General features: G+C 42.5%; 1 protein-coding gene across 1 annotated transcript in view; it reads right to left on the reverse strand.

Annotated features, from left to right (window-relative positions):
• The window catches only part of Mtpn (myotrophin), a 111,821-nt gene that overhangs the window by 45,017 nt on the left and 42,815 nt on the right, over nucleotides 1–23,989 (reverse strand). The gene's annotated exons all lie outside the window — the stretch shown is intronic.

Here is a 23,989-nt window from a genome sequence, read left to right on the forward strand (position 1 = left end):
AACTTGCTGAACTCAGCAATGGGGGCAGTGCATCTGGGAAGGTAGGCTGGTGGCTGGCTGGATTTCTGCTCTTAGAGAAGTCACTGGAAGGAAAAGGGAAAAGAGCAGATTTACTGGTTGAGGCAATTCTGTCTTGAAAACGACAGAACAGTTGAACTCTGTCCTTGACATCATCCTAATCTTGTTACCGTGTCCTTCCTCTCTTCCCCTTCTTTCTGTACTATGTGGAGCCCCATTAGACCTGGCCTCCTGGTTCTTACAAAACCAACCTCCTTTTCCTCATTGAATGTGATTCTGATGTCCAGTTGTCATACTTCTCACCAAGGAAGCCCTCCAGAAAAATCAGTTCACAAGGTTTCTGTCTTTAGTGTTGATACTCAAGCTTTTCCAGAGACATTTGCATTTTAAAAGATTTGCTTCTTAAGGTAATGATATATTTAGTTGGGCTATATGATGTGTAAAAAGAATTAATGAAACATTGTAACTGCCTAAAAGCCAGTGTGATTTTCAGCTGCATGAAGATGAACACAATATCCAGCATGAAGGAGATATAGATCCCAGTTTGCCTGGGAATCAGAATTCCCCAGAGCTTTTACATATGGGTCTGGACTCCTCTCTCCAAAAGGCAGCTCACAGAAATGGTACATACTGGAATCAGTAAAGAGCCGATTCAGGGAGGCCTGGAGAACTTCCTTCTGTTCTTATGGGGGGGGGTGTCTTTCAGGAAAGAGATAGATCTGTTCAACATCACAGACCTAAGAGGTAAAACTAGTCCCAGTGGTGAAAAGCGCAGGCAAACTTCTTCTTCCCAGTGTGAAAATGCTGCTCTTGGAGTCAGAACTGCCCGACCTCGCAGTGGACTGTCCGAGCACAGTCTTAAGGGGATTTCAGTTGAGTGGCTGAGCCCTCGTCCTTTCTGGCTCTTCCAGCACAAATCATCAAGTCCCTGCAGGAGTAAAATCTAGGAGATCAGCTTGTGGATGAGGATGACTCTAGGGCAAGGAAAGATTTCTTCTCAGGGTTTTATATCATATTCTCCAGGCGAGTGCAAGAATAAGCCTGTGACTGGGCTGGTATTATCCAGATGAGAGAAAGGAAATGACTTCTAGAAGAGTGCAGGGCTTTATTTCTTCCATTCACATAACAACCCAGCTGCAGAAGGTGGACATTTTTTTAATTTACTGTGGTAGTAACTCTGCAGGTGGCTGCATCTTAATGGTATAAGTCATTTTTATTTTATCTCTGTGGACTGAGATATGGAGGCATATTGCCAAATCTAGATACACTGTTTAAGTGATGGAATAAATTTAAATTTTTAAAGAATCAAATTAATTTTACTTTTGACCCCAGACAATCCCTCTCTTCCAAAGAAAACTGATCTGAAAGATTTATAGAGGGTATTTAGATCTTATGCAAGTCTGACTTTCAATCTTATCCAGATAAGTTTTACGTTATAGTAGAGCTTTAAGAATTACATTTTCTATGAACTGGCAATAAATGAGAGAAAGTAGTACTTGATATGCACTTTGACTCTCAGCTCGGAAAATGAAAGAGCGTTGCAATTTTATAAGCAAAATCTCATAAATTCTAAGTCTGGATCAAAATCCAGACTGAGTCAAACATGTAAGATGGGAAAAGTTTTTCCCTAACTTCTGTCCTCCTTTACTCTGTCTAACTCTGCAGAACTTCAATCAACTTAGGCCTTGGCCTAAGCCAAGGCCAGCTAGCATTTTCTGTAAAGGGCCAGTTAGTAAATATTTTAGGCTATCAGAGACTTTGTATCTCCTCTCTTTCAAAACGGCTCCACCCTTCTGCTATAGAGCCAGAGTCACCGTGGACACTATATTAGTCTGTCTTTTGTTACTAAAATGAAGTACCAGGGGCAAACAACTTAAGAAAGGTTTATTTAGCTCACAAGTTTGGAAGCTGAAAGCCCAAGATTGGGTAGTCCTGGCCATTTGGCCTCTGCTAAGGGCCTGGGGGTAGATGGCATCATGGGAAGAACATGTAGGAACAAGAGAGCACATTCCACAAGAGCCAGAGAGTGACCCAAGGGTCAGGCTCATTCTCAGTCACTTTCTTAAGAACTAACCACAAGAACTACTTTAATCCCTTTTGAGGACAGCGTCTCCAGTGACTAGAGATCTCCTGTGAGTATCTGTTTCTTCAAGGTTTCACTATTTCTCATATTATCATGCTGAGGACCAAACTTCCAACATGTGAGTCCTTGGGGGAATGAACTCAACTCTGTCCACACTATAGAAGGCACTATGTTAAAAAAAATGGGCACGACTGTGTTTTAATAAATCTTTATTTACATGAACAGGCATTGGGCTGAATTTGGCATTAGCTTGCTGACTCCTGTTCTAGACTCTGAATCCATTAGCCAACATTCCTTGGAGTTATGGAAGCAACATTTTAGAGTCTAGGCAATAGGCCTGATATTCAATAAGGAACATCTGGTTTTCTGAAGTAACCACTTTGTCCATTTTGTGTTGCTACTACACAATACCTGAGACAAGGTAATTTATAAAGAATAGAGGTTTCTTTAGCTTAGAGTTCTTGAGACTGGGAAGTCCAAGAGCATGGTGCCAGCACCTGCTAGCCTCTGGGGGGAGGGCCTTCTTTCTGCATTATAATATGGCAAGACAGAGCAAGTTTGCATCAGCTCAGCTCTCTTCCTCTTATAAAGCCTTCAGTCCCATCCTGGGACTCCACCCTCACCCTGATGACGTTATTTAATCTCAATCCCCCACAGGCCCCACCTTCCAACATCATTTGTATAGCACAGGCACCCTTATCACTTAGGGAACTTCATGATATATTACCAAATACGTCCCAGTAGGAGGCTGACATAGTGCTGCAGTTTGCCTGCTACATAACACAATAAGACTTAGTTTTTATTTAGCTCTTCTGAGTCTGGAGTGGCCTCTACCCAGGTCTCCTGCCTCCGGTCCTCTTGCTACTGCTACACAGGCTTTCAGGGTGTGATTTCTTGACACCCAGGTTTTTCCTTTTCCATTCAAAAATCTAAACTGCTTACCTACTGCGTGTTTATGGAGAAATTTGAGGTCACCATATTTAATTAATCTCACTTACTTATCTCATTCCACCTTCCCTCCTCTCCTCATGACTCAGAGGATGAAGTACCCTTCTTGCTGCTGAAGGCTGAGGCTGCCGCCTTGTCCTAGGTCACATCCTCTGTTCCCTCTCCCTTATTCTCTGGATCTCATCCCTCACTTATCTCTCTTCCCATATTCAACCTCTCCTTCTTTACTGGCTTAATCTCTTCTATCATTAAAGACATCCTTAAACTAAACATTCCTGTGTCCTCGTTACCTGTTGTTCCTTCTCCTTCTAGGCTCATTCAAGCTTTTTGGAAGGATTATTTTTTAATCATCTCCTCACCTCCGATTCAATCTTCATTATGCTGCAGTTTGACTTCCACCTACACAGTTCCGCTAAATGTTTGGAGCCTGTGTGTTCCTAATTGTTAAATCCAGTGGATGCTTTCCATTCATTATCTTCCTGACCTCTCTGCTAAATTTAACACCATTGATCACGCCTGCTTCCTTGGAACTTTTATATTTCCTTAGCTTCTGTGACACATGGGAAAAGGCCCTGGTTTCCTTACCTCTCTTTTTTTAAAGTATTCTTTTGTAGGCTCTGCTTTCTTTACCCATCATATTCTTGTTGGTGTACCCCACAATTTTTCTTATACATTCTTCTTCTATGTCTACTCTTTCTTCGCAATTTGATCACTGCTCGAAACTGATCACTTCCCAATTTACACCTTCAGCATGGACATTTTTCTCAAGCTCCAGATCCATATATTCATTCTCTATGTGGATGTTCCAGAGGAACGTCAAACTTATCATATATATAATTATATTAATTACTTTCTACTCCTCCATTCCTATGTCATTTCGTGGCATTACTATGCACTGGATATGTAAGATAGAAGCCATTGACTTGTTTTTATTTTTCTTCAGTCACATGTTCCATCTCTCTTCCATCACCAATCCTTGTTGATTTCACCCCTTAAATATTTCTCAACCCATCTCCTCTCTGTCTCTGTTACCACACCCTAGTTTAGGCTTCATCTGTTCTTGCCTGGGTGACTTCGAAAGGGACTTTCTAAAAGGAATCCCTGGCATCCATCTTACCTCCAACTAACCCATTCATTCCACAGATATTTACTGAGCATCTAGTAAATGTAGTGCTCTAGGGCTGGGGATAGAGCGGGAAACAAAAATCTCTGCTGCCACTGAGCTGATACTATGATAACGTGTGAGTGTGTTTGGGGGAGGTGTGCGGTCTGTAAGATACTACTAATTGCTCAGAAGGCAAGACAACAAGATCGAAGGTGATGGAAAGGTGGATTAAATCTGGGTATTCAGAGTGGGGCTGTCTGAACAGGAGATATCTGAGCAGATAACTGAGTATGAGGAAGAGCCAGTCTCTGGAGGGTCTGAAGGGAGAGCTTTCTGGAGAAAGAACAGCAAAAAGAGTGACTCTAAGGCAGGTTCATGCACAGTGTGTCGGGAGGACAGACAGCAGGCTGGGGTGGCTGGAGAATTTCAGGTGAAGGGAAGAGTAGACTGAGATGAGGTAGCATCATGCTAGGCCATGGGATAGATTTGGGAATTTAGTGTCATAGGGAGCAATCAGAGGGTGTTCATCAGGAGACTGACATGATCTGATTCACCAAGACAGAAAATTCCAACTGCTACCTAGAAAGGAAGGGCAAGGCAAGATTAGAAGTTGGACACCCAGCGAAGGAGTGATTGCATTATTCTTGGTAAGAAATGATGGCGGGCTGGGCCTAAGGGACAGCAGGGGAGAGGGAAAGAAGGGGTAAGAATGCAATGTGGATGCAGAATCTGTAGGTCTTGAAAAGGAAACACTCAAGGTTGTCTCCTTCAACCTCGTCATAGGCTCCAGGGTGATTTCCTAAGCCCAGCTCCAGTCAGATTGCTTCTGTGATTCACCAGGAATCCCCAGTAGTTCCTTACTGCTTATCCAATAAATTGTAGACTCTGAAGCCCAAGAGCCAAGACCATCCTGATCTGCTTCTGCTTTTCTCTCAAGACGACTTTCTCCGGCCACACCTCCTCTCTTCCCAGTTGTTAGACTTCTCTCGTGTCCCAGCATCCAGTGCATTTGCTACCTCTTTCATAGCCCTGCCATTATTCTGAAATTGCCTGTGCAGGTGTCTATGAGCACTGAAGATATGAAGACTTTGTCTTGTTGACCGTCTTATTCCATCGCATAATTCCTTGATGCTTAAAGTTTAATACCTGGGCTAACAGGGCAAGACTCACCCGGGATGTAGATGGAGATGTAGAATCTCAGGCCCCACCCCAGGTCTAGTGCCTCAAAAGCTGCATCTTAGCAGCAAGATCCCCGGAAGACCCCGGGAGACCTTGCACTTTGAGAAGTTGGCATTCAGTAGCACTCACCGAACACCAAATTGAATAGAACCAGCAAACCGATCCATACTCTTCAGAGTTCAATGATGTTTTCCTTTCGCCAAAATAAATCCAAGTCACACAGTCAACTTCACTGAAGTGAATTAAGTCCTACTAGACATTGTGGATGCATTGAAAGCACAGCCACTGCATGACAGGGGACACATGCTTAAAGTAACCTAGGATCAGTGGTTACTGTGACTCCAAACATGAGAACTAAGGGCATCAATGATTTTAAGCTGGAATAACTCACATGTACTTTTCTTAAAGAATACTCTGTAATTTTTTATGAAGTTACCGATATAATCTAACACCTAACTTTCTCTTTTGAATAGTTAATATTCTATTTAATTAACTATTGCTAACAAACTTCTAAGTACTAAAGGCAGGCACTGTCCACATGTGAACTATTAGCAAACAATGCCCTGGCGTTAATTAGCTCATTAACACATCACTGTAATTCTTAGAGATGCTCTCAATTATTTTTCCACCTAAAAGAAATCCGTAAGTTCCAAAGTTCTGAGGTTTGCCTGATCTTTTTTATAAACTTGGACAAGTTGCTATATACCTCATCTGCTACAAACCATAAAGTAGGACCAATGGTCTACTCCCTACCCAGCTCCGAGAGCCTTCATGAATGATGTAAATATAGGGTTTTCAGGTACAGGAACTCTGGTGTGGTCACTAAGTGTCCATAGGCATGGGAGACCCACACCAGAGCTCGAAGATAGTGTGCCAGGTCATCTGACATAGAAGGGGGCTGAGGACCTGACCTCAGCATGTGAGGGGAACCATGCTGCCTGAGCTCTGAGTTGTCTCTTTGGTGTTAATCCCTTGAGACTCCAGGGACCTAAACTGGCCTGTGCCCTGGAGGCAAATGCCCTACCTGGTAGAGGGCATCCTGGTCAGACCAACTCTCACTCCCTCCTTGGAAACCTTGAGGGAAACAGGAAATAGCTATTTTTAAAAAATTATGGGGACATTCTTGAAGCTGCTTATTTCTCAGATTGATGAAATTCGAGGTGAAAAATCAAATGTTTGGTCTTTAAGGGGTGCAAACGTACTCCCAGGACCACGGAGTGAAAGCAGTCACTCCTTCAGACTATTGCTTCTGTAGCATCCATGTGGGATACTGCAGAATGGTGAGCCTGAGGCAGGGACCTTGTTCTCTTTCTCTCTCTCTGTATGCTCTTGTTTGGCCACAGTATTGTCACCTGCTGACCTCTAGCATCCTTCTAATCTCACCATTTTAGGACACACTGTTTCTGTCTTTCCTGTTCTTTACTGGGAAGAATTAAAAATTGGCTCAAGTTTGGACTCTACCTGTCTACAAAATCCCAAGTATTCAGTAACAAATAGTGGTGTGCTGGTAAATGTTTAACAATAACATATAAACAATAATAAAATAATAAACATTGTTTAGTAATAACAATAATTTTTAGTATTTGCCAATTTCTGTGGTGTAAATAATTAAACCATGGCTGATTTTAAGCTCTGAAGATGATAGTGATCTGCCCTCAAAATCCCTGAAAACTTAGCAGTCTGCTCTTACAAGCAGGTACGAGCTGGCTCCAGGGCCCTCTGAGAACAGGTCTCTTTGGACTAGATTCTAGAGGAGCAGAACTTACACAGCAAGGGTGGGGCTGCTCACTCATGATTCTGGCTCTATGCCTGGCTGGTGGGAAAAGTCAGTATGGATATTAAGAAGTTGTAGGAGTTTGGCATTGAGATGTGTTGTCTAACACTGAGAGTAGGAATGATTCCCATTCATCAGGATGTCTGACAATTCTCCCAGGGCCTTCTGCCAGAAATTCATCATCCCTTGATGTCTGTAGAAGGACACACAATGACACTCAGAAATTGGAGTGCTAATAAGAATTCCTGCAAGTAGAGAGGCTTTTCCCATGTGCCAGACATAAGAAACTTTGGGAGTGGGTAGTGTTTGATATTATGTTCGATGTAGTTCTGTGCTTATTAACTGAAATCCACTTTTGGTTAGGGGCCAGCATTTCTTTTATACAGGTATGCATTCATTTTTTGTTTTTATTTCTGGGGCTTGGACTCTAATTTTCCTGCTTTGTAAAAAATTCTTTAGCTTCTAGGATCTTCCCAGAGAGAGATTTATATTTCATTCTTATTTAACCATGATTGGAAGCATACTGGAAGGTCATACGGTCAAGTGAGTGTTACTGAGAACAAACTTCTCCCTGGGCCACGGGCTGTGTGCTATTTAACTGTAAGAACTTCAAGGAGAAAGGATGTTCTGAACATAGACTTTCGCCTACGGGAACACTAGTGTCAGATGGGGCCTAGTCCTCAGTGAAGTCAAAGTGTAAACAGACCCAGAGCTTTGTAGACCAGCTGGTGTGCAGACTGCAGGTGCTGACATGAAGCTTGGTGAAGAATGGACAGGAAGTCTGGTTAACACACAGCCCTGAAGCTGCAGGATGAATGGAGCAGCCATTAAGGTTCATGGTCAGGGCATCCTGGAAAGTAAGCAGATGGGTCCACATGCAGGTCAGTTAGGAGGCAAAGGTCAGGGACCAAGTGAAACTGAAGGAAAACCTGAATAAATTCTCTAGTTCACTTTGCTTTTATCACCAATTTTAGAGGTCACCTGCCTAAGCAATACATGAGGTGATCAAAAATACAGTGAATACTTAAATTTTGAAAAAAAAATTACAGTAAAAGGTACAATGCCATTAATTTTCCCTCATAATACTCCCACTCACTTCAATACTCCCACTCTGTTGTGAATATCATTATGAAATGTGATAAAAAATATACAGTGAATACTGCTGCCAAGTGCCACCCAACATAAAGGCAGGCTTGTAAAAACATGACAGTGTGTCCTCATCCACGTTACTCACCAGATCTGTCACTGTGTGACTTCTGGCTCTTCCACAAAGTTGAAATGACCATGCAAGGTAAATGTTTTGAACTGATTCACTACACTTAGGCAGCCATGACAGGCACAACTAAGGACACTCACAGAAAAGGACTTCCAGAATTGCTTCAGAAAGTGGTGAGAGTGATGGGATGTGTGTTCAAAGCAAGGGAGAGTATTTTGCAGGAGGTTAATGGCAATTTGTCTTTTACTGTGATAATTCTTTTAGTTACACACCGTATTTTTTCATCACATCTTGTATATCACCACAAGCTCTGCTGTACATAAATACCTCTGACATAGAGGTCACAATGTTAACAGTTGCCTAAGTTGTTTCTCAGGAACTTGGAGGCCACTTTTTTCTACCTGGAACTGGCTAAGACCATAAACCCTTCACTCAGGCCTGCACAGGTATTCAGTGGGTGAATTTTGATAAGGGCTGAAAACTTAACCTTCAGATGACACTAATTTCATCGTTTTCCAAATTTGCACACTATTCATGCACAGACAACTGATTTTTAAATTTTTTCCTGCCTCCAATTACCTCTCCCCATGCCTCAGACCACTGTGCTTCTTTGTCTCATAAATCTCCCTAAAACCTATGCTTGGGGAGGCAGATTTGACACCTGAGGCTTCCACCTCCTTATACTGGCTGCCTAGCAAATAAAGTCTTCCTCTTGAAAAACTCACCACATAGTGATTGGCACACCATGCAGCAGGTAAAATGGGCCCCATTTAGTAACAAAAGGCCCAAAGGTAAGAAAACCTTGATGCAGCCTCAAGCATGCATGGCAGGTGAATGTTGTTGGGTTTAAGGGAGATATAATGAGGCAAAGTGGGTCAGTATGTTCCATCTCTGTAGTAAGCACACACACACGCCTCTGTTAGGCAGAGTTCTCCAGGGTTATACAACCAAAATGATGCATCTGTCTGTCTGCCTGCCTGCCCATCCATCCATCCATCCATCCATCCATCCATCCACACACCAAGGAAATTTATTATTAAGAAAGAAGAATGGCTCATGGGATTCTTGAGACAGAGAAGTCCCACAGTTTGCTGTCTGTAAGCTAAAGGCTCGGAGAGCTGGTGATATAATTTAGCATGAGTCTGAAGACCTGAGGAGAGGGGGAGATGTTGGTATAAATCCCAGCTGGAGAGCCAGAGAAGATGAGATGAGATTTCTTTGCTCAAGCAGTGAGGCTGGGAAAAAGAAAAAACAAAACAAAACAAAAAAACCCACCTATTCTTCTTTCCTTTGCTTTTTATTTTATTCATGCCTGGGTGAATTGAATGTCTACCCATTTGGGGGTCAGCAATCTGCTTCACTTCTTTGATGGCCTCAGATGCTAATCTCATCTGAAAACACATAACCAGAAGACATAACCAGAAATGAGCTTAATCTGGGCACTTCGTGATCCAGAGAAGTTGACACATAAATTTATCCAAACCCAGACCCCACAGAAGAACACATTTTGTCTCCTCTGAAATATGGGCAAGGACTCCAGGAAGAATCTTCACAGGAAAGGCAGCATGTGAATGAAGAACTCTCTGAAACAAAAATTACCTTGTGTGTGAGGAAGAGTTTTAGTGAGAAGGGGATAGTACTAAATGGTGCCCATGTTAGGGTTATAATTATTGTAAATATGTATATAAATGGTTAAAATGTGGAAGGGATATGGAGAAATGAAAGTTAATGTAGGCTGGTAGGATTATGAGTGAATATCTTACAAGCTTTCCTTTCCCAATTTAGTAATGTGGTTTGAATTTATTTAAATCTTTTGTGAAAAGATCTTCATAGAGAACAAAATGAGCCAGAATTTCCCTGGAGGAAATGAAATCAGATATAAGGAATGAAGATTCTCTTTAAAGGATGATTTCCGGAAGCGCTTAAAGGATCACTGGGGGGCTGGGGATTTAGCTCAGTGGTTTCGCTGCCTGCTGTACAAGCGCAAGGACCAGAGTTCGATCCCCAGTACAAAAAAAACCCCACAAAAAACCACCAACAACAACAACAACAACAAAAAGGATCACTGGGATGCTGCCTTGGAGAACAGGATCTTCTTTGCTGTGTGGAGAGCCCCCATGGTCCCAGAAGCAAGGATAAGCCAGGTTGCTGTGGGAAGTTTCTCCTGTCTGGGGACTCCTGTTATTCCCATTTCACAGATAGAGTTCATAGCATTAACTGGGATGTAAATATCACTCGTGTAAGGCATAAACAGGCAGAAATAGGGAAAGTCTAACTTTGGAGACCACTTTGGGTCTCCTCAAGACCCATGTTTTGCCAGCAGCCATGGCAGTGAGATACCACGTTCTTCACTTGTGGCCCAGCGGGCCAGTCTTCCACAGCCATAACAACCTCACACAGCTTAAGAACTCCTCTTGGGTGCAAGGAGGACATTAAGAGAAGTTTTCCAGAACAGGAAAGGATTTTGTTGATGTCATGGGGCAGTAAGGTGGGGGCACCATCTTTGGCTCCACCAGAAACTCCTCCTTCTCAGTTAGGAAAGCTGCCGTCATTTTGGTAACTTGGATTGCATAGCAGACACATCTGAAGCACTTGGTTTCCCTGAGATAAGGATTTTTTGTTGGAGTTAAGGGGCTCACCCGTTCTCATAAGGTTTATTTGTGTAGCAGGAAGTTCAGGTCTGTAGTTAGAAAAAACACTCAGTTGAACTGGGTCTTATCAGAGGTTCAGTTTTTTCATTGGTGAAGCAAGAACATCAGTACCTATCTCACAGGGTCAGGAAGATAATGTACACTAAAGAGGTCCTTGGTCTCTCAGAGGCCCTCACTAAACTTCATTCCCTTCTAAATTCAAAGAAAATCCAGAGTGAACATATTCTTTGGTTCCCCCTGAGCTGCTTCTTGCTCGCAGCTGTGACTCATTCTCACTGTTGACCAGCACTCAGAGGTGTCAACAAAAGGCGATGCTAGCTCTGAAAAATTGCCTGTGGTTGGTGGCTGGCACTCCTCACAGTGACACTTGGGTTTAGCCACAAATATCACCAGTGACATTTCCTAATGACTGCAGGGCCTTTCTCCTCGGAGTAACTGTGACTGTATCTGTATCTCCAGAGGTGTTAGATATGAGTGCCTGGCAAACCCTGAGGGCAGAGGTGCCTTAACTAGAGGGCCTGAGCTCACCTGTCCCTGGGTGCTGGTGGAGGACTACTGATAGGGCACCGCTCAGCCTGGCTTGGGAGCTGAGAGTTAGGCCTGGAAGAGGAGAGAAAGGGAGGCCACATTTCCCAGGATGGAAGCTCATGTATGTAGATCCCCTCCTAAGAGGCTAGAAAAGATGAGAGTCCTCAAAGCAGAAGCCCGAAGGACAGCCCAAGGAGGGGGTCCTACTATGCCACACTGAGCTAAGACTCCAAAGGGCCAGTTTCAGCTTGCTGGAGTACTGGTTAAGAGAACAGGCTTTGATACCAAATGGACTCGTTTAACACTTGACCTGGCCATTTCTTAGATATTGTGATCTTGGATAATGCAGTCACATTTTCATGCTGACCCTAGCTGCTCCTGCACAAAAGAGAACAGTAGTAACAATATTTACAGTATCAGGTGATTGGGAGGATTAAGTGATGAGATGATGTCAAATTTTCACTTGACGTTGTCCGTTCCCCACAGAATCTGGAGGGCGTGCTCCTTATTTCTATGTCAATACTTATCTGTCTGGCTGCCTGATTCCCTCCCCCAAACCACGGCCACCTTCTACTTCAATGTAGTCACTATTTGTTTAACGACCAAGTTCTGTTCCTGTGATTAGGTTGTTCAATGAATTGGTTGCTAAATGAAGAATTGTATATAATATGTGCATTACAATACTCAGAATGAAGAAATAGTCACAAGAAACTCCAACTTGATGACTTTGCTTTTATTTGCATAACTCTTACACATGGTACAGTAATGTATAACAGAACATAAAACAGCATTGCACTGTATGTACAATCAGCAAAAACTACAGTACTGTATAAACAAGGCATACTGTACAAAAAAAGACATTGAGGCTCTATAAGCAAAATATACAGAACTGTACAGAGACATTCAAGCTAACATTTTAGTCATTGGTTCATTCAAAGTCTTTATCAGTGTCATCATTGGAATTATGATCAGGAGATACAGAAGGCCTGGGTAAGGGAGATGATGAAGTAGAAACGGAAGAACTGGTGGTAGAGGTCCTGGGTGTTGCCTTCAAGAAGAATCCCATTAGTGTGGTCTGTTTTGTTGTTTTCTTTTTTTGCTTCATAAACTTCACGATAGCATCATAAAATTTCACTCATTTGCCATTCCACTTTCATGAGACGTTCAACATTTGGATCCATAGCCTCTAGTTCCAACATAGCTGCATTCACTGAGAACAGATTTTGGAGTGTCTTGTGGACATACACTCACCTAGAAATCTGTGGAGTTTGCATGTATAGAATAGAATACAGTACTAGAAGAAGCCACCATAAGGTTGCACTGCTGCTCACGTTCCTGCCTCGTGAGTGCAAATGTGGGTTCTAAGTCTGAGGGCAGATCGTAAGTCTGAACAGTCGTTAAACGAGGAATATCTGTGTTTAGTGAAAAATGCCCGTCTTCTAGACAGTGGAGTTCATCATACCTTGTATAATGCACAGCCTAGGCCAGCAACCCCTAGACCGTCACGGAAAGTGTGGAGAGCAGTGAAAGGTTCATTCATCCACAGAACAATGATGTGCCTATGAGGCGCTGGCTTCTGTTCTGATCTGGGGTTACAACAGTGAAGAAAACAGAGAAAAACCTCCACTCTGCTGGAGTTAGTTTTCTTTTCTTTTCTCTTTTTTTTTGCGGTACTGGGGATTGAACTCATGACCTTGCACTTGCAAGGCAGGCGCAGCACCACTGAGCTAAATCCCTGGCCCTGAAGTTACAATTTTCTAATGATGAAGGCATACAATAATCAAACCAAACAAGAAAAGCTCTGTAGTATGTTTAAGGCTAAAGAGAAAAAAATAGAGTGGGGAAGAAGACTAGCAAGTGTGGTGGTGCATCTGAGACTGTACTTGGGCAGGAAGGCAAAATAGGCTTCTTTATAGGCTGTAACAAAATCCCAGCCAGTGGGCAGCTTCGGAGGCAGGAGGTCTGTGATCAAGGCGTCAGCAGGGCCGGATCCTGGTGCGGCTGCTCTCCTGGGCTTCACATGGTCTTCGCCTCTGCTTATCTGTGTCCTGATCTCTTCTTTTTTTAAAAAAGTAACAGCTTTACTGAAGTAAAATTTGCATACCACACAATTTACAAACTTAAAAGTGTAAGATTCAGTAGATTTTAGCACTGAAATCTAAAGATTTGTTCTCTTCTTATAAGGACTCTGTAACCTCATTTTAAACCTTAATTACTCCTTCATGATCCTATCTTTAACTACATTCTGTGACATTCTAACTCAAAGTTGGGATTTCAACATATGAATTTGGGAGGGGGGCACATAATTTGGCACATCACAGGTAGCAAGGGAAAAGTCTTACTGACATGTCATTTTGGGGTACCCTTTACCCATTTAACTCTTTCCTTTGTTATCTCATTCTTGTATTGTCTTGTGGTTCAAATAACACATTTCCTCAAAAATAAGGCCTAAGATTATTTTCTGGGTAGAGAAAATAATCAGCCTTGAAAACTAGAGATGAAAAATGCCAGCCGCCATCAGTCTGTCCTTGCCTTACCTGCCTTACAGAGTAGCCACTGAGCAAGAGAACAGTGAGGTCTAATCTTCTGCATGGCACTGCTGTCTGTGACCGGCTAGGGCTTATTTTCCAGTTAGGTTTTATTTTCAGGGAAACATAGCATTTATATGCTGATGGCTCCCAGACATATCTCTGAACCAGGACTTCTCTGTATCCTAATCAGTGTGAGGGAGTCAGTATGTGACTATCTAGGGAAGAGCATTCCAGGGATAAGGAGCAGCATGTGCAAAAGCCCTGAGGTGTTGAACACGCCTGGCTTGTTCCAGGAACAGTAAGGAAGCAAGGTGCCTTTGAGCAAGGGAGAAAGGAAGAGAGCACTGGGGAAGAAGTCACAGAGACAACAGGGCACAGATCAGGTGGGGCCTTGTGGGTCATCCTGAGGACTTTGTCTTCTCTTCTAAATGAGACAGGAGCCAGAGACGCAACAAGGAAGGTCTGATTTACAGGGTCTCTCTGGCTGCTGCATTGAAAGAGACCAAGTGGGTCAAGGGCAAAGCAGAGAGTTCCAAGCAGGCCAGGGTGGTAGCTGGGGGGTGGCTAGAAACGGCCAGCCTGTGTATGTTTTGGAGGTACACCTGATTGGACTGATGACAGGGTGGCATGGAGGAAGAAGAAAGGTGAAGGTACTTGCAAGGCTTCGGCCTGCACAGATGGAATCCAGAAGTGACCGCTTCCACGAGACTAATGGAGGAAAAAGAATTTGTGAAGGGGAAGAGCAGAAGTTCCATTTGGGGCATGTCAAGTTTGAGATGCTGATTAAAATTCCAACTACATAGATTGAGTAAACAGGTCAATCCTTTCTTCTGAGTTTGGGGGGAGAAGCTGGTCTGGGAGCCATTAGCAGTTAAGTGTTCACAAGACAAGAATGAAGTGACAAGGGAAAGGATAGATAGAAAATATGAGAGATAGTCTAAGTGCAAGCACCATGGTTCTTGAACAGTTAGAAAAATATCCAGGTGAAGAGGGCTCTGCAGGTCACCTCATCTGGGGCCTAGTTACAAGCTTTGGCTGAGATGTTTATTGTTAGCTAGGATTGGTTTCTTGTTGAGTTAACCTAACCACATCTCCCGGCACCTCTCCTTGGCCTCCTGGACACCAGACCTTGGTCATACTGATCTCATTCTTACGGTTTGATGGTCGCGGAAGGTATGCAGTGCAGGCAGCACACAGTCCTGGGGACTATGGAGATTTGGCTTAGCCTGGCCAGACAGCTTGTTGAGTGTGGGATTACTAAGTAGGAAATGGTACATCGAAGACAGGAGTCAGTTGTCCTCAGTCTCTGGAGACCAGCTGTGGCTGTGTTAACATAGAGCAAAACATGAGTGTTGCTAGAGACCTGGAGAGGACCATGAAGCTGCCATTTGCACATAACCCTACTCTGCAGGGAGATGGCTGGCATGAGTCTCTCTGTGAGGTGGCATATACAGATGATCTGAGGAGAGGAGGAGATGCAGGAGGGGGCTGGTTGAAGCAAGCCCTGCTTTTTCCCTCTAAGAGGAAACCTGCCCTTCTGCAGGAAGGCTTGAAAGCTTTGAAAAGCAGGTTTTGAAAACCCAAACAGGGTTTGTCACTTCTGTCTTGTGCTAGTTGTTGAGCCTGGGGAGGTCTAAAGGCTGCAGTGGTTTTCTGTACAGAGGCATGGGCCACCTTGTCATGCCTAAGACTTGCCAGCAAGTAGGATGTGGCCTTTGTGTGTCCTTTCAGAGCTGTGTTTCCAAGACAAGGAGCTGGTGGAATGGCGGGGGTGTGGGGCGGAGGTGGTACGCTGAGGCGGCATTATATAACGTTGACTCACCCAGTCAATTAGTCCTTTCAAATCTGTTTCAGCCTTTTTGATTCCATCAAAGAGCATATCAGTCAGTGCTGGGCTTTAACACCTTTCTTATCTGTGCTAATCTTCCTTTATAGTGCAGAGAAAGTAGGCTCAGAGCCTTGGGAAACCAATGGGAGCCAGCAAGAAGTTGATATTATTGTTTTATTTTCACAGTTACTATTTATGACAAATGACAGCTGGCTTTCCAAAATGAATTCCATGAATAATTTAAGTAAAAAAACAGCAGTGACTCACTTTAAGAGAAAAAATAAAAAATTAATACACATGTTCTGTGGATACTGCCAAAATCCCAACAGTAGTATGTGAATGACTGAAATTTTGGGAAAAAGATGTCCAAGTGCAATATTACACTAAGGGTGCATGAAGTACAAGGGACTTTAAAACAGTAGAGATTGCCAGGCTGGAGAGCGTTGTCCCTGAGGATTTTGAACATGTGGCTCCATTGTCTTCTGGATTCCAGAGTTGTGGAGGGAAGTCAGAAGTCATCCTGATCCTGACCCATGATCAGCCATTTTGTTTTGTTCTCTGGAGTCTCAGAGCGATGTTCTTGGTGTGGGCCAGCTCACAGCTTTGGTGCTTGACATGGCACTCTTTCTCACACACATCAGCTCTGGGTAGTTTTCTTGACTATAATAATTTATTTTCTGTTATTATTATTTATTTTATATTATTTTCTGTTTTCTCTTATCTATATAGAGCTTCATTTGGTTCAGATGCTAGCTCTCCTCTTCAGATCTTTATTTTTCTTCTTTTTCCTCCCCATTTTCCATCTATCTTCTTTTTTATATTTTGGGTGATTTCCTCAATTTTTTTTTTTTTTGGTACTGGGGATTGAACTCTGGACCTTGTGCTTGCAAAGCAGGTGGTGGCACCACTGAGCTAAATCCCTGGCCTTCCTCAACGTTTAACATTTATTTGTTGAGCTTTATATTTCTGTTTCCATATACCCTTTTCCTTAAGAATTCAATTTTTTAAAATGTCTGTAAGTTCTTTTTTTTTTAGAGCATACAATTCTTATTTTATAGATGTAATACTTCCTTTTTATTTTCTTAGGATATGTGTTATTATCATCATTTGCAGTACTGGGGATTGAAGCCAGGGCCTTTGCACTGTGCTATGTCCTTAGTCTCTCTTAAAATTTTTTTTTTTTTTTTAATTTTAGAGATGAGGTTTCACTAAGTTGGTAAATTGCCCAGATTGGGCTTGAACCTGTAATCCTCCAGCTTCAGCCTTCCAGAATTCTGGGATTACAGGCATGTACACTAGACCTGGTGTTATGGCTTGGATCTAGATGTCCCCCCAAAGCCTCATGTGGTCATAGGTGGGGCATTTCAGAGATGGCTGGATCGGAGTGTGTGATGCTGGAATTAAGGATGTGATGCTGGGATTGATTCATGGTGATTTGATTTCTGGGCAAGAGTGCTCCCTGACCTAAAGGTGGATAGCCTGTATAAAATATAAAAGACAGAAAGAGAGCTACTGTTGTCATTGCTTTCTGCTTTGCTACTTCACTACTTTGCTGCTTGCTGCCTTGTGGCCTTTTGCCTTCTGCCCACCATGGACTGTTTCTCCTCTGTGATGTCCCTCTGCCATTCCACCTTGCCTTGGAGCCAGCTGACTATGGAATGAAACCTCTACAACCTGTGAGCCAAACTAAACTTTTACTCCTTTAACTTTGATTTTTTTTTTTTTGCCTTTTTTGAGACAAGGTCTCACTATTAGTTGAGGCTCACCTTGAACTCAGGCAATCCTCCTGCCTCAGCCTTTCAAGTGCTGAGATTACAGAACTTGGCACTACACCTGGCATCTCCTTTAACTTTAGGTGTTAGGTATTTTGTCTCAGCAATAGGAAAGGTAACTAAGAGAACTATTTATTTTGTTGTTGTTTTGCTTTATCTTCTTTCTGACTTGTCTTTGTTTCCTACAAATTGATTTTTTCCTGTTTATGTTTTGTCTTTCCTTATACATGCTTTTCTTTTTTTTGTTTTGTTTTTTGTTTGGTACCGGGAATCAAACTCGGGTCCTTGTGCTTGTGTAGCAGGCAGCGAAACCACTGAGCTAAATCCCCAGCACACACACATGTTTTTCTTATGTGTCTGGTGAGTTGTGGTGTTCATTTCATGATTGCGAGAGATTAAAAGTGATCAGAATAGCTGAAAGAATTGCAGAAGGGGATGGAGACATTTGCATGCCTATGTTCACTGAATATAGCCAAAAGCACTAACGATAGCCAAAAGATGGAAATGCTTCATGTGTCCATCAACTGATAAATGGATAAACAAAATATGGTGTTTACATAAAATGGGATATTATTCAGCAATAAAAGGAATGGAATTCTGATACATGGATGAATCTGGAAGTATTATAGTAAGTGAAATAAGCCAGACACAAAAGGGCAAGCATTAAATGATTCCATTTATATGAAGTCTCACTTTGGTTCTATTCCTTTTTATTGCTCTATCTCTCCCTTTTGCAATGGGAAAGTTTACCCTGTACTGCTGTATGTTGCAAGTGTTTAACTTTCTTTCTTTTTTTTTAAAATTTTCACAGGGGCTCATGGCTAAGTTTCCCTTGAGTCTCAGGGGAGACTTCGGACTTGAACATTTTGGCAATGCCAGAACAGTCTCTGGTAACTCTTAGAGATGGACTAAGTGCATTTTGCATAAAGAGATGTGCATGAGTCTGTTGGAGGCTAGGGGTAGAATGTTGGCATTTAGCTCTAGAGTGTCTCCTCCCCAAATTCTCACGCACTCGGAAGCAGGGCTTTTAGAAGGTGATTGTATCACGGGGGCACTATATTCATCAGTGGATTTGTCCACTGATGAGTTCAGCCACTGAGTACGCAGTTAGCAGATGGGGCCTGGTTAGAGTGAAGTCACTGCCAGTATAACCTGGAAGAGTATATCTCTTCTCTCTGTGCTTCCTAGTAGCTTTCCTCTGCCAGAGCCTTCCACCCTGCCCTTCTTGCCTTGGAGCCAGGTGACTATGGACCAAATCCTCTAAAAACCGTGAGTCAAAATAAACCTCTCCTCCTTTGAGTCGTGGGTGTTGAGTATCATGTCTCAGCAACGAGAAAGTGACTAACACAAGGATGATAGTGATGATGTAACACTGCATGAAAGTGGGTCATCTGTGAAGGAGGCCCCAAAACAGCCATGGCTGTGGACAGACATGACCTCAGGGGCAGGTGGGGTAATTTTTTTTTTTTGGTACCGGGATCAAACTTGGGTACTTGCACTTGCCCAGCAGGTGGTGAAACCACTGAGATAAAACCCCGGCCCAATAAACAATTAACTCCTAGTTACTTTTTTTGGTGGGGGGGGGTACCAGGGATTGAACTCAAGACCTGCACTTGCAAGGCAGGTGCCAGAACCAGTGAGCTAAATCCCAGGCCCTGGTGGGGGAATTTGAAGAGGAAGTAAGTGGTCACTTAGTAACTGCTCATATACTTCCTTAAGGCAAAAATCTAACCTTTAATCTTAACCCTTCATCTAACCTTTTTACATTCCCAAAACACATTCCTTTATACTCTCTTTTTGAGAATGCACAGTGTTTTGAGTATTTTAGGTGAGAAAGTTGCTGAGGACAGAACATTGGCAAAAATGTCTAGGGAATCCTTTAATAACTTAAGCCACTATAGATATTAATACCCATTTTCTAAAATGTGCTCCCATGCAGAAATCTGTCCCAGACTTAACCTACTCCTATAATCTGTTTATTTATTTATTTATTTATTTTTATTTATTTATTTTTTTGGTACCGGGGATCAAACTCGGATCCTTCCACTTGCAAGGCAGGTGGCAGAACCACTGAGCTAAATCCCCGGCCCCTATTTTTTTTATATTAATAACCTTTCATATCATTATTGACTAATTCAGTCTTTATGACATCACTCTCTATACAAACAAAATCAGAGTTTTATCAGTGAAAAAAGAACACTACATGGCTGTTGAACAGACAACTAAATATGTTCGCCCCAAAACCTGAGAAGCTTCCTCAGTTGTCTCATTTCTGCCTCTGTATAAATTTATATTTTTTTACTTACAGCATGACAACTTTTCAACATCTGTTCCCACACGATGACATATTCTTTCAGAATTTTCTCAAAATTAATGAGAAAGAATCTAGCTGGCCCTATACATCTTTTTAATATCAAGCTAGAAGTCCTAGGCCAAAGATCACAAACCAAGCATGGTTCACCTGTCTGTGATGAGGGCTATCACATTCTGCCCACTTGTGTGTGGGGTAGACTTTTCTTATGAAAAGTTGCAAGTGTATCTAACAGCAAATGACTTCTCTGGTACTCCCTTACGATGGTCTTCTAGAATGAAATGGTGGTTGTAGTCAGACTTCTGGTTTGTCTTTTTGTCAGGTACATCAGCTGAAAAGCTAGTTCCCAGAGCATTTGAATTGTGAATTACCTAGAGGAAATTCTGCTTACAAACTTTTTGTAAAATTTCAACTTTTTCTTGGAATTTGTTCATTTAATTGATCTCCTTTCTTCGTTCTTAAGTGTACTCGATCTTTGTTCTTAAGTGTACACAGTCTTCTGATAATCCATAATCCCTTTCTTTGGCTTTTAACTACCTTCAAGTTTCGACTCCCTACATTGTACTGCTTTTCCCACATTCTAAACTTTTAAACATCCAGTGTTTGGCAACAGCATGTGTACCCTCAGGGGTAAGGTCAAGGCCAAGAAAATACTTATACTTCTATCAAGGAGGCTCACTCCCAGCTTTGCAGAACAGGAGGGGAGTTAAAGTGGGAGGGGAAGGGGAACTGAGAAGCAGATAGCGTTAGAAAAATAACCATCTTCTGGGCTCCTAGCTTGACGCTCATGGCCCCGAGTCACCTGTGGCCCCTGCAGGCTCTCTGGATGCTGGCATCTTGGAGATCTTAATGATGCACCTGCTGTGCAAAGGTCTTCTGTCCTGCTGAAGCTTAGGCTCTTTGAAAAGCACACTGCACAACTCTTACCTGAAGACTAGGACAGCACATTAGTCTGCCTGACTCTGTCGGAAGGAGATGGTTCTTTGAATCATCAAGCATTCACATGAATAGGAGAGGACAGGGGTCTCCCACTTGGCATTTGTAGTAGCAAATCATGTCTGGGACAGCCGTCATGATTCCAAGCACAGACCAAGTCCTGGGGTAAGCAGACCAGCCAGCTATCATTTATTTATGCTTTCAAAGGGCTTTGGAAGCACAGACAACAATGGGGATGGCAAATCCAGTCTGTCATGTATTAATAAACAGGAAGCTTGATCACTGGAGGAGGGTTCTCCTCTAGGTTGGGTCACAGGGGACTAATGGGCTCCCTGGGGCTCCAGGCCAGGATCCATTTAATGACTTATTAGTGAGGCTACTGAGGAGGGAAATGGTATTTTCCCATCTCTTTTGGCCACCTGTGTCTAAAAAACTCAAAGGTATTTCATTAGTGAGTTGTTTTCAAAGAAGGCAGACACTGGTTTACCTGGGATGGGCCTGGAACATATAACTGCATGCTGGAGTTTTTAAATGAATTAATGAAAATATTTATTGAATGCCTAAGAAATGCTAGATACTGTACCAGGCACTGGAGCGTAGCTCACAGTCTTCCCAAGTATTCAGGTCCAGGGCAGAGTTAATGCAAGGCTACCACATCAATTCATCCATGAGGCCTATGGTCTTTTAAATTATTTGTGTGGTCAGGGGAGATTGAAAGTAAAAATAAGGCACAACTCATTTCTTAAGGCACTGTGGACTGATAGGACAGGAAGAAATAAACTGCTCCACAGAGAAAGAAGACACATTTTAGTAAAGATAAAGGCAGCAGGACTTAAGAAGATAATGGTAATGTGGGCTGGAGTTTGGAGAAGGTCATGAAGAACCTGTGCAAGGCACTTTTGTAAAGAGGATGGGATAGAAAAGTGCAGGCTTCCAGAGGAAACCAAAGAACTAAATTGATAGGATAAGTGACAGGAAACCACTGAGGGTTTTAGAAAGGAAGGGGGTTGGATTTGTTTGCTAAGACTGTGGGAATAAAGCTACAGACAGGGTGGCCTAATATAATGGAAATTCGTTGTCCTGTAGTGCTGGAGGCTGGAAGTCATGTCCTGCTGAGTCTCTGGGTAGAGTCCTTCCTTGCTTTGTCTGGTTTCTCCTGGTGGGTGACAATCCTGGACATTCACTGGCTGGCAGCTACTTCAGACTGCTCCACCTTCACGTGGCATTATCATACTGTAAGGACATCAGTCATGTTTGTGTGCATCAGTGTGCTCCACAATGACTTGATCTTAACTAATTACATCTTCAATGACTCTGTTTCCAGGTAAGATCACTGTTTGAGGTGCTGGGGCTAAGAATTCAATATACCTTTTGGAGGGTATGCAATATAACCTACAAGGGTGAATTGGTGAAAGTGAGATGTTGATAAAGGGAGTCTGAATAGCAAATACTAATAATTGGAATAGGAGGGACTTCTTGAGAGGGGATGGAACTTGGGATGATACTAGGACCTGAATGAATGGTTCAGCTTGACCCTGGGGATTTTTATGGAAGAAATGACTGCAGAAGAGGAAACTCAAAGAATAATCATAGGTAAAATGTAGGTTTTAAATCTGTGATTAAAAGAATAATGTGATATATATTTAATAAATTTTAATAAGCATTCCATTTGGAAGGAAAGGAACATTTTCTTGTCTGGATAGGTGGGCAGTGAAGTGTGGATGCAGAGGATGTAGAGGTTTGGGCCTAGATCTTGGGTGAGATTTCAAGAAAGATGTGGATTTGAGTCTTCCCCTGAATATGACAATTAAGGCCACTTAGGAGTTCTGGAGTTGTTGCCTGTGTCTCTGGCCTGGCTCTCGGGTGGCTTTTCTGGTTTTGATATCAAGTGTCAGTGTTAGGATCTTGTCTAGTTGTGCATAATTTCTTCCAGCAGTAGTGAAACTTCTATCCCAACAAGATGCATTTGATGTACTGGTGACAGAGTGGCAGGGTTTTCTGTGGGCATTTTCTCCATAGAATGAGCTAAAAGTGCTGTATTAGTTGGGATTCAGATGGACTTTTCAAGGTGGCTCAACATTCTTGTTTCCAAGCTATTCTTATTCCTGCCTCCATACTTTAGAATCTTCACTTGGGATTGGAAGCAAGATGCTTTTAGATCTCCCAAAACTCAGCACAAATGCTTTCTTAAAACAGATTGTCTGCAAACATCTTGAAGTCACTTTATAACCTTTCTGTGCTCCAAACTGGCATGATATCAGGGTTCTCAGAGCTTTCTTCTTGCTTGATGCCCTAAAAAGGTTTTTGACTCCCTTGGTTAAATCTTACTGAAATTAGGCTAACTGGTACCTCTAATTGACCCGTTGAATTATTCTGTGGAGTCCTGGCTGGTCCCAGTTATACCTTATTAGACTCCTTAAGCCTCTTCAGGTGAGAGGAGCAGTGCTGGGCAATGAGGATCTTTCTATTTCATTTTCACTGGATAGTTACAATGAGCTTGGTCATTGGTGCTAGAACTGTCTCTGAGCCTCTGGGAAACTCTTCAACTCAGTCAGCTGGAAGCACAAAAAAGCTAGGCAAGTTCATCTAAAATGGAAGTTCACGTGTGTACTCAGGACCGTGTCTTTCAATGTGCAAAGGGGAAGTGCAGCTCCACAGTGGTCACCCCCATAGAGCCCCACATCCTATATTTGGAATCTGCTTTTACACCCTCCCCTTTGACATAATTAGCTCAGAGGCTGATGAAAACATACTTCCTCCTCCTCCACGAGATCTTTCAAAGAGAAAGAGTGGGGCCAAAGCATAATTGTGATTTTTGGCCAAAGGACTGTTGCTTCATGGCATGGCAAAACTAAACATAGTACGTCAGGAAGCACAGGGCAATGTTTAACCCACATAAATAACTGTGGCAGGAGGAAAATAATAATCAACAAAGATTCCTACCCTTTGGTCAACACTTTTAACTTAGCAGGCTTGGTAAGTCATGTCTTTGAGTCACTTAAAGAATAGTGAAGAGCTCAGAAAAATGGAAATACATTTTATCAAATGAAATTGTTGTGCTTCAGAGATACTAGATTTAAAAAAAACCTCCCTCATGTTTCACCAGTTA

The sequence above is a fragment of the Heterocephalus glaber genome, unplaced genomic scaffold, assembly GCF_053883595.1.
Source record: "Heterocephalus glaber isolate CG9 unplaced genomic scaffold, H.glaber_assembly_v1.0 deba00000621, whole genome shotgun sequence".
Taxonomy (NCBI): domain Eukaryota; kingdom Metazoa; phylum Chordata; class Mammalia; order Rodentia; family Bathyergidae; genus Heterocephalus; species Heterocephalus glaber.